The sequence below is a fragment of the Orbicella faveolata genome, unplaced genomic scaffold (genome assembly GCF_042242905.1).
Source record: "Orbicella faveolata isolate gen_17 unplaced genomic scaffold, um_ofav_v1 contig_26, whole genome shotgun sequence".
Taxonomy (NCBI): Eukaryota; Metazoa; Cnidaria; class Anthozoa; order Scleractinia; family Merulinidae; genus Orbicella; species Orbicella faveolata.
In genome coordinates, this window is record NW_028301554.1 from 4,130,267 (window position 1) to 4,141,942 (window position 11,676).

The window sequence follows — 11,676 nt, forward strand, 5'->3', positions numbered from 1 at the left end:
AAAGCTGAATGTTTACTTGCTATAGGCAAGGACAAAAAAATAAACTTTTTGGAGTGACCTTTTTAAGTTGAAAACAAAATCCCTTGACTTCTGATGCCGAGTTTCATTTTTCACTAGCTAGAAAGGAAATTTTTGGAAAAAAATGTTCTTTACAATTGGACTGCAGAAATATTTTAAAATATACATGCACATGTAGAACAAGAATGACTGAAATGATAAGTCATCATCTTTCAGAAGTGATCTCACACTCATGGAAATTTACTGTATTTCCTCAGTTGGGCCCCTCCATCTGTTAAGAGTCCAACCTGCCCATTTATTTTTACTTGTTGAACATTCAGTACCCCAGATCAGGGATAAAAGCAGAATTATACCCTCCAGTGCTGCTTGCCCCCCCCCCCCCCCCCCCAATTGAGTCCATTCTAATAGGGAAGTCTTTCAAAATCCCCTTTTCAACCTACAAATTTCAGTTTTGATATGCTAAATGTACAGTACATTACTATTAAGCCCTTCTCCCAAAGAGCTTCCCCTTCTTACATACATCTATGGGCAAAAGTCAGGAAGTCCAGCAGGGGTTTAAAGGAGGAAATACAGTAAAAACATAAAATATAACCAAATGAAATGTTATCCAGTTTAAAAACTAATCTACTTACTGAGCCCATGAAAGCATTTTAAATTATTTACATCTCTGTGGTATTTCAAACTTAAAAGCAGAACTTGGTTTACATCAAGGAATACAATGATCAACTCAAAACTAATCCTTAACCGGGGGATCCCTGGGAAATAATAGTGAATCATGACAAGGTACATGTAGGAGAGTGGGGGGCAAGGGTGTTGGAGGGGGATTGAGGAAGTCACTCTGTCCCATTCTGAGGTGCCCAACCACAAAGAAAAAAGTGGACAGGTTTCATGAAGTAGTTTGTCTAGTGTGAAAGGACTGATGCTTTGAGAAACTGTCAAGTCATTATGAAAAGGGTAGTAATCAGTGACCTATCAGCTATGGTCAGATTCAACTGGTTTAATTTTGGTGAAGTTTGTGTTGAGGTCAAGAAATACCTTAGTGACTACTGTAGGTGTGAGTAGTTGTTGGTATAAGTTGAGTAGTGTCTGTTCTTTGTAAGTTTGGTGGTCACTTGTTGAATCTGTGCTGTTCTATTCTTGGCTTGCACTGTCACGCAATAAAAAAATAATTTCAAAACCATTCTGTGGATAAATTATGATGTTATAGGAGATTGGTAAAGAAGACACTAAACTTCAGATATTCATCGAAATATTTTGCACAAATTTACAGAGCCCAGTATGGAGCTGCCATGTTGGTGCACCTCCATGGGACACCACCATGGCAGCTGGAAAATAGTGCAAACATCTGGAACTTACTTTGTTTATCTAGGCGACTGATCATCTGTACTGAACAAACAAACATTTACATAAGCACTTTTCCTAATACTTTAACTTCTCAATGGGCTAAAAATCATGAGATAAGTATATATTTTTTGACAAACGCCTTTGTTGCTTTGTCACGCACCGCCAAAACTCTGAAATTCAAAATACACTGGTTTCCAGACGAAGCAAGCTACGGAGCTGAAAAGTTGTAAACAGATATGAATTTACCCCCTCTTATGCCTGACGAGGATAAAAACTTTGGTGGCTCCTTAGTTTTAGATTTTAGAAAATGATGACATCACATTCAAGCCAAGGATAGGTGTTTATTTGAATGGAGTTAGTTCAGTAGTTTGGTCTAGTTTTGTTCCAGGGTATACAAAAGAGAACCTCCCATTTTCTCCATTTATTCCCTGAATTTTCTCTGATTCCGAAAAATTAAAAATTCCCAGGCTATTTTGGATCCTGACCTGTGACAACCTATAGTAACAGTGCATCATTTAACAAAGGAAAAAAAGTGGTGCATTTTAATATTTTTCTGCCCTAGAATTTGATGACTTGGGGTAACCTGCAGAGATGCCCTTGGGGGAATTCCCCTCAAGGAACCAGGTTAAGTTTTGATTTGATCATTGCATAAAACACAAGTGTTTACCTGGTCCTGGATTGCAAAAAAAAAAAAAATCATTATTCCAGAATAAGCTTATGGATAATATCCTCCTCCTGTCTTGTCCTGAGGTATTTTGTGTTCAGCTGTTCAAAAGAAGAAATAGAAAAATTTAGATACTGTACAAATGTTCATAGTTTAGTGGCTAACACTAAGTGAAATACACCGATGACACAACTGTTTTTGTTAAAGATATTCGGTCTGTTCATAGGCTGCTGCAACAATTTGAAAACTGTTCTGGTCTCCGAATATAAAGCAATCTAAATCAGAAATACTTTAGCTGGGATCATTACATCAGAGAAAATATTCCATTCTAAATCTAAAATCAAGCGATGAGCCTGTCTATGCCTTGGGTGTATATTTTTCATATGACAAGGATCTTACCACTAAAAAAGACTTCTTTGAAAAGTTGCCTAAACTTAAAAACACACTCAACATTTGAAAGTTTCAAGACATAATTTATCTATATAGAACAGTAAACTTAGTCAAAACGTTGGCAATATCCAAACTAACTTTTATCTCCAGTGTGTTAGACAATCCAAATGAGTTTACCTATGAAGTAAACATTACATGTACATATGGGCATACGAGAATCCAAAACTAAAAAAACCAACTATAATAATTAAAAATAAGAACAAGGGTGGACTGTAACATGTTAGATTTTACGTTATTCGATAAAGCATTAATATTGATAAAAGTGCATGGAAATTTATCCCACGATCCTTACGTTCTAAAGTTGGCAGCAACCTTCTTTTCCAGTGTAACAATGACATTCAATACCTAACCCCTGAATGAAAACTTACCAAAATTTTATCGAGATATAATTTGCCACTGACAGAAAATTAATAATGCTGAATCAAATAAAATGGAATAATCAGGTTATTTGAGTAAACAAGACATTTTTTTTTTTTCCCCTGGTTGGAAAAAAGTCAGCACTGAAAATGTCTTGTGCCTTTTCAACAACGAAAGTAACATCTTGGTGTCTTTTAAAACTTTCATGCATAAATACTGTACAACGTCAAGAGTAATTTTTTACAGTATTACAGCCTTCTATCTGCAATACCACATAAATGGAAAACTATGCTAAAGCAGGAATGTCTTCTACCATCGACTGAAATGTACCACTTTCAATCGAAAAGTTCACATGCAAAACAATTTACAATACTTTACTCAATCACCAGCACTTCCCTCACCAACTGCAATGAGAAGACTCACTGAATGCCACTTTATCTTTCACAAAACCGTCATATTCAACTCTCTCGCCAGTTGAATATTTTCTACTTTTCAGTCCTTTCAATGCTTTTCCAGAAGAATGGTGCAAAATATTAAAAACAAATATAAAGAAGAACTCTGTCTTCTCAAAAGCTCATGATCTAATCCAAACTGATTTCAGTTTACGCATTGAAGGGGAAAAAGTCAATTTCCAAAATCTTCAATCAAAGTAGTTATATGACAGTTTTGTTTCAAAGATACATATATCCAGTATACCAACAGTGCAAAAGAAATATAACAGAGCTTTCAGCATGCACACATCCCAGTTAGACTAGGAAAATATATATCTACTGCCCTTAAAAACAACACTGGATACGAAATTAAGAGAAATTCAATATGAACTATTACCAAGAGGATATTATACACAAACAAGATGCTAAGTAGATTCTCCCTTACAAGATTTTTGTGAAAAGGAGTCAGTGACCATAGAACATCTCTTTTTCTATTGTACAATGAAAAGTGTTTATGTTTTGGGATGATTTGAAGGTTGCTCTTAATTCTTTAAATATAGCTGTTAGGTTTGATATCAATGATGTTCTTTTTGGCATTTTAAATATGGATAATATAAGCATTCTAGTCAACTACGCCCTTCTTGAAAGTAAATATTTTATTCACCGCTGTAAGTTAAATAAGGGATCTTTATCTTTAAGGCTGTTAGTTGATAAATTTTAAAAAGCAATTCAAACTGATGTCTTATTGCAAATAAAAACAAAATCCATTTCAAGTGAACAATAAAGTTAATAGTCGACGTTTCAGCATCATTGTGACACCATTCTCATGGCAAAGTGAATAAATTAATGTAACAATTTGATTTCTGTACTCTTATAATCTCTACAAATTAGCACAATAACAAAGGATCACAAGTTCTTTAAGTGAATAGCTTTGCACGAATCAAATCCGTTTGCACGTTTAGAGATGGCTTTTCTATAAAAGGCATCTCCTTAATTAGGCAATCATTTTATTTCTAAGATTCCCTTAATTACTCTTTATTTTATTTAAGTTGAATTAGTTAATGTAATCCTTGTAATGTAGTGCAGTGTAGCTTTCTTTGTAGTTTGTAATTAAGGTAATTGTTGTAAATTTTGTAATGTTTGTATGTGCCGATCTGTATGTTCTTGTACTACATGGCACCTCTAAAAGAAAGAAAGAAAGAAATAAAATACAAAAAAGTCTATTCGCTTCCTTTTCGTGTAACAAATAAGGTACATATTATCATTGTTTTAATATCTACTAATGTCTACTACCCATGCGTGCGGAAATACTGAAGATACCGCGGCTGGGGGGGGGGGGGGGGAGCAACACTCGCGAAAATACTGTGGCAGGGGGTACTGAAAATCACAACATACACGATGATGTTTCATACAGAACGAAGTTAAAGAAGCTAGCTGGGACCCGATCAAAATGGGAAGAAATACATCTCACTGCAGTAAACAATCTAAATAAATCAAATATATTTTGTTTGTTCATAACGCTTGCCTGCAATTCGAGTTCAATCGCTCGCCAACAAAGTTCTCCAGCTCCCAGCAAAGTTTCTTCCCCTGGATATACAACAGGTCCACTTTGATAAGCAGAAAGTCCTCCATGCGAACAAAGCATGAGAGCACTGTAACGAAAGGTGTTAAATATACAATAAATAAAAACAAATTAACCTTTATGCCTGCCTTTGATCAGCCTCGTTCAACTTTCGCGGTTCAACAGCACGAACGAACTGTTTTGCAAAGAATGCTGGGAGAGTTCACTCACCTCGCGCGTTACCCGCGCGAGTTGTTGTCGGGTTAATCGACTTTCAGTCATGTGCCTTCACGGATTGATATTTTAGTTGTGGACTGTTGTGACCGGACAGGACCTCCGACTTAGTACCTATTAGCAGGAATTTTATAGGCAGTCAGCCATTAAGCATTTGACCACGTGTAAAATAGATTGACTTTTTGTTAGCGCGTGATTGCAAAACACGCGAGAGTTCTTCTCTTGGCAAAACCCTGGAGAGAGCTACAAGAATGAAGGATTCCATCGCACTTACAAAAACCTTCAACCTTTTCCCCTTCAATCTTTCGAGAAGCTGGTTGTAATGGTGTTTACTCATCTGCCGGAGGGTTTTCCACAAACATTTGGGTGGGTGTGTGCGGCGCGTCGAAAAACCCTGGGTGCTGGTAGGATTTGGGAGGGGGGTAGCATACTGAAAAAAATGGCTTTCGAAGGGGGGTCATCCCCCCCAAAAAAAAGGGAAAAAGGGGGATTCACGTGAAATATTTTAGGAAAACTTTGAAATGGCACAATGTTTTAATATCAAAAAAATAGCTCTAGAACAAACATAGTAGACAGGATACAAGTTTAAAACAAACTTTCCTTCTGCTTTAAAATAACGTTTGATGACAAAAGATATTTGTAGCTACTAAAGAGAACTTTAAACTAACACTCTTATTTTCCAATACAACTTTCACCGGTACTCATCTTCGCGGTCGTCGAGCTCTTCTTTGCCGCTTGTGCTGCTGTGGGAGTCACTTGAAATCAGCAATGCCTTCAGTCAGAGTGTACTCTTCATGCAGGGTACATGAAGGTGTAAACATAGTTTCTGACTCCCTACTTAAGGTTGGTAGTGTTGGTGGTGATTCTGCTTCTTGCAGCATTCGTGAAATAATTCCCTTCTGAGAGCTGTGCGATGAATGGCTCATCTCGTCCAAATAACCGTGACAGGTGGACAAGTTCAGTTTTCTTCCATCACTGGGCTTCAACTTGTACCCTGGCATGGAAAACTCACTCGCCCTTTCTGAACAGCCATCCGCACATAGGAAGGTAGCTTCTTTTGCTTGTAAGATGTCAAAATGCTGGGATCGGTCAGCTGTAAACCTTTTCTTAAACGACTCGTCGCTTTCGCCATTATTGCGCATTTTTGAATGAGCCTCTTTCATGATGCTCATGTAGTAATGCGCTCTTTTCGCGTTAAAAATATAGCCAAGGTTTGTCTTGACTCTGGGGGAGAAGCCCGGAGAAGAAGATGACTCAAGTGATGTCATTCTTGCATTCATCAATTCCTTCATTTTAGCTTGCATTTATGTGTATCTTTCTTCTTTTATGATAATAATATCGTCTTTAATGTAAATATTAATTTAAATTAACTTAGCATGTTAAATATTGTTTCTTCTAGTTAATTTCTATCTGTATTTATTTTCCCCATATCATTGTAAACCATCTTACGTTAAGTGTTTTTTTCTGTAAATAGTATGCGATAGTAAAAAACTGAAAATTGAAAACAGACAAGGGAGATGCCGATGAGAGGCCAAATGCCACACGCTCAGGGCGAGCCTTAACTGGGAGATCCGAAATGACTTCTCTTTCTTTTGATTTATTGAGGCCCAATAACTATATAGCTACCCGCAAGGGGCTAATCTCTCTCGCTAGCCGGAAAAGAGAGCGTGGACTGACCGGAGTGTACAAAAATTTTTCAGACCAAAAGGGTCAAATTCAGACCAGAATGGCTTCAAAACTATATACCGTTTGAGGGCCCATAACCATATACCTCACACAGGGGAGCACCCCGGAGGGGGGGGGGGGGGGGGCTATCTCTCCCTCGATCCAGGAAAAGAGAGTGTGAGATGATTGCACGGGATCTTGAGACAAAGCAAAGTTGAATGGGATCTAGCTAGTTAGACAACTTCACAAGCAGAAACACTGATCACGAGGTCGCCAGAATTTCACCTATAAATTCGGTTTAACAAAACGTTCAAAAGAAACAGCGTTAAACGCAATTAAATAGAATCTACTTCATTACTGCGAACTGCTTTAAAATGGGTGATAATTTGCGCATGTGTTAGTAGATTCAAGTTGCATTCCTCGCGGTCCATATTGACCATGTTCCTGGTTGATAACACAGGGAGTTTAGGTCGTATCTGTTGCATGTCTAGAACGGCTGGGTACGTCGTTTTTTATTCTTCAGTAGTCAGCTCTGTTTGCGCATCGGCTCTGTCGGCAGAAAGGTATGGCAAGGGTTAAGAAGCTTCAATATAACATCAGGAGCCATAATCGGGGACGGAGACCGTAAGTCTTGGTATCCGGGCGCACCTATCATATGGGACAATTTTTCTATTATTAGAACAAATTGCGTCATCCTGGCGACAATATCCGCGCGGATCCACGCACGTGTCGTGGGTTCTGGTGTGGATGTTGCTACGTTGCGTGATCAAACGGTGAGAGTTGTGAGGTTCTCTAGCGGATTTTTCCTCAGCGATGGCGTTCAATAAGGCAGAGTCTAAGAACCAGGGCGCTTATATGTAGTTTTGTGCTCTGAGCTAATGGAAAAGGTGAGTTTTTCAAGATCAAAAACGAGACTTCAATTTTGCGCTGTGAATGAATAATAAGATCTGCTCGCGCTAGTTGTAAACTAACGCGTACGCTTTTGCGTTTGTTCTGATTTACAGTCAAACCAAGTGAAGCGTACCCCCCAAGATTACGGACGCTTTCCATTAGACCAAATAATTCCGGTGTGAATTTCCGGAAATTTTCTAGGGCGAATGGATTGATCGTGGTGATCGCGACCAAAAGAACTAGCGCTGAATAGAAAATTGCTAATTTTGATTTGCGTTCCGTTTGAGTTTCACCCCGGAATTTCCTGAATTTTCGGTTGAATGGTTCGCTTTTCGGAAATTCAACAATTTCCGGATTTTCTGGAACTTTTCCTGAGAAATTTCCGTACCATTTGACCCCGTTTCAAAAAATTCAGAATTTTTTTTCGAATGGTAAGCGCCCATACATTAATGAATTGATTATTTGAATATTGAACCGGCTAGTCGTTTGAAGAATGTTATAATGAGTTGATTATTGGAAAACTGGATCCACTAGTCGTTCCAAGAATACGGCTAATGGGTTTAATGCTCAAAAAAGCCAATTTAATGTTGCTTTTGAAATGACTAGCGAGTTCAACATTCAAATAGTCAATTCATTAATGTAATCTTGAGGGGTACGCTTCACTTGGTTTGACTGTAAGAATAGGGAATGGGCTACCAGGGGACTCCTTGACAAGGTTAAAACATTTACTAGCTAAATACCTGAAACAACAATATAGGTGTTTCTGGCAATCTAATTTTGCTTTAACCAACATGGATTAAGAAATATTTTTAAACCTAAAACAGATTGGCGTCTCCATAACTTATAGCTACTCTAAGGATTTCCGTTCTTCTAACAATAGTAACTCGCCGTCTTAGCGAACCTTTTAATAGCTGCCAAATCTTAGGCCAAAGTTTAGTTCCGTGTCACCTTAGGTCCCATAAAGTTCTAATAAAACCATCACTAAAAATGTTAAATAATTTTTCATTTTAATAAAGCCTTTTTCAAGTCGGTTGAAAAACTCGCTATAAATCAACACTTGGTGTTCTATTGGCTCTGGTATCTTCATATTTGGTTAGTAGGTAATTTTTAGGGCTTAAATAGAATGAAGGCATGACTAGTTAGGCATTTTACGGAAGCTTAAAGTGGATACCCTTTATTAAAAAGCATTTTCACATAAAACTTACTTCAAACGAAAGAAAAGACAAAAAACAAATTATCTATTGAGTTCAAAAGGAAAAAGAATTAAAGAATAAAAGCGGTGTCCCCCGACTGGCGTCGAGCGTATATATGCCCTTCCGACGGCACAGCAGGTCACATACGTAACCCGTTGGGCTACCGGGGGACTCCTTGACAAGGTTAGAAAATTTAATAGCTAAATACGTCACACTTAGGAAAATGCGGCACACTTGGAAAAAGGCGCCACACTTAAAAAAATGCGGCACACTTGGAAAAATGCGCCACACTTAAGAAAATGCGGCACACTTGGAAAAATGCCCCACACTTAAGAAAATGCGGCACATTTGGAAAAATGCAACACACTTAAAAAAAGTGCGGTAGACTTGGAAAAATTCGCCACACTTAAGAAAATGCGGCACACTTGGAAAAGTGCGCTACACTTAAGAAAATGCGGCACACTTGGAAAAATGCGGCACACTTAAGAAAATGGGGCACACTTGGAAAACTGCGCTACACTTAAGAAAATGCGGCACTGTTGGAAAAATGCGCCACAGTTAAGAAAATGCGTTACACTTAAGAAAATGCGGTACACTACGAAAACTGCGAAACAGTTAATAAAATGCAGCACACTTGGAAAAATGCGCCACACTTGGAAAATGCGCCACACTTAAGAAAATGCGGGACACTTGGAAAAATGCCCCACGCTTAAGAAATGCGGCACACTTGGAAAAATGCGCCACACTTAAGAAAATGCGGCACACTGGGAAAAATGAGCCACACTTAAGAAAATGCGGCACACTTGGACAAAGGCGCCACACTTAGGAATATGCGGCACACTTGGAAAAATGCGCCACACTCAAGAAAATGCGACACAATTGTAAAAATGCGCCACACTTAAGAAAATGAGGCACATTTGGAAAAATGCGCCACACTTAAGAAAATGCTGCACACTTGGAAAAATGCGCCACATTTAAGAATATGCGGCATACTTGGATAAATGCGACACACTTGGAAAAATGCAGTACGTATACACTTAGTGAAATGCGGGACACTTGGAAAAATGCGCACACTTGAAAAATGCGGCACCCTTGGAAAAATGGGCACAGTTGAAAAAAAAAGAGGCAAACGTGGATAAATGCCCCACACTTAACAAAAGGCGGCACACTTGGCAAAATGCCCCACACTTAAGAAAATGCGGCACACTTGGAATTTTTCAATGGCAGTTACACCAACAAGCCGGTACCTTTTTTATCTAGCTGCTTTTCCACTAGAAAAAAACAAAGGAAATCTCTCAGAAGAGAACAGAATCACCAACGGCAGGATTTCCAGAACACGACGCACCAGTGAAAATGTTTTTGGCATTCTGTCAAGCAGGTTCAGGGTATTTTCTACCGTTATGTGTGTAAAGCCAGGGGGTGCTGTCAAAATTGTCCTCTGTGCAATAGCTCTGTACAACTTCGCGAGATCAAGAGTTCAAGAGAAGTAATTCGTCATGTCCTTCACTGAAAGGTCCTTCATCATTGAAAGGTTCTTATTTTGACGTGTCATTAGATTGCTAACGGGTTTTGTTCAATGCTTTCCGTGATGAAACGTTAACAAACACTTCTACAATATAAATAACAGTATACGTTACTTGTTCTTATAATTATCTTGTCGAGTAGACTCAAAATCCATCTTGAGGGAGAATAGATCTTGATTTTTGTGTTAGCAAATTTTGCGTCGTTGCAGTTCCATAACAACTCCAGACAGAAGTGCAGCAACAAACGGAATGCTTGATACTTTTTCATACCCAATGGCAAAGGAAAAGGAACATTTATAACAGTTTAAACATTGAACGTGCATGTTAAACAACGAACGTAAAACAGCAATGTGATTTGCAATGTAAATTTATAATTTTTTCCCAAACACGCGTGTGGTTCTCAAAGAGATCATTTGATTGGTTCGTGTCTTTTCTGTATTTAGTTCGCAACACCTTATTACAATTCAGTCCTAGGAGAGTGCCATTCCTTTGATCTTGTATATGGTGGATAGTCATACTAAAAAGGACGCGCAGAAAGACATTGGTGACAAATTTGGCAAATTCATTTATTCCTACTGTGTTATCAAAAATTGTGGGCTAGAAAACGTTTTTATCTTCTGTTTAATACCTAGTTGAGGTCACCATCGTGCGTTAGTTTACAAAGCTATAACGAAAACGTGCAACTGTACAAACTAAATTCTGAGCTCTCTAATTCTATCAGTCAATCAATCAATCAATCAATCAACTGGTCATTAAGTTAGTAAGTAAGAACTTTATTTAAAGGTCAATGTATTTAACCCGCGTAGGCTAATTGGGGACACTGTATTAACTCTGCCTAAAAATTTTCATTAATAGAATTATAAGATTCTCTTTAAAAAAATTAAAATTGAAATATCGGCAAACAATGAAAGGAAATAAAAGAGTATATGCTGTCCTAAGAAACGCCTTAATTATAAATTTATATTAATTAAAGTTTAACATTCTAAAATTCTATATTAATGTACATTTAAAATTCTAAAAAAATTCGTCCTTTCTTCTTAATGGATCGGCGAGGTCTCTTATTTCGGGCGAAAAAATTTAATGGCCGCACAGGTTGCAGCAGTTGCTGTTGTTACTTAGATAACCCATGTAATCAGTGTATCAATCAATCAATCAATCAATCAACCAACCAACCAACCAATCAATCAACCAACTAATCAATCAATCAATCAATCAGTGATGTTCATTACGTTCTGCTGAATGTAACCTTAGTTCAGCTGAATTCACATTTAAGCAAAAGAGTGTACTGTCTTAGCGATACCAATATTCAGTACGTATGTACAATGGGTTTCGGTTGTTTTTGCCA

At 37.9% G+C, this 11,676-nt stretch overlaps 1 long non-coding RNA gene across 1 annotated transcript in view; it reads left to right on the plus strand.

The window, feature by feature from the left end:
• Positions 1-11,676, plus strand: part of LOC149107722 (uncharacterized) — a 112,417-nt gene that overhangs the window by 17,783 nt on the left and 82,958 nt on the right. The window lies entirely within an intron of this gene.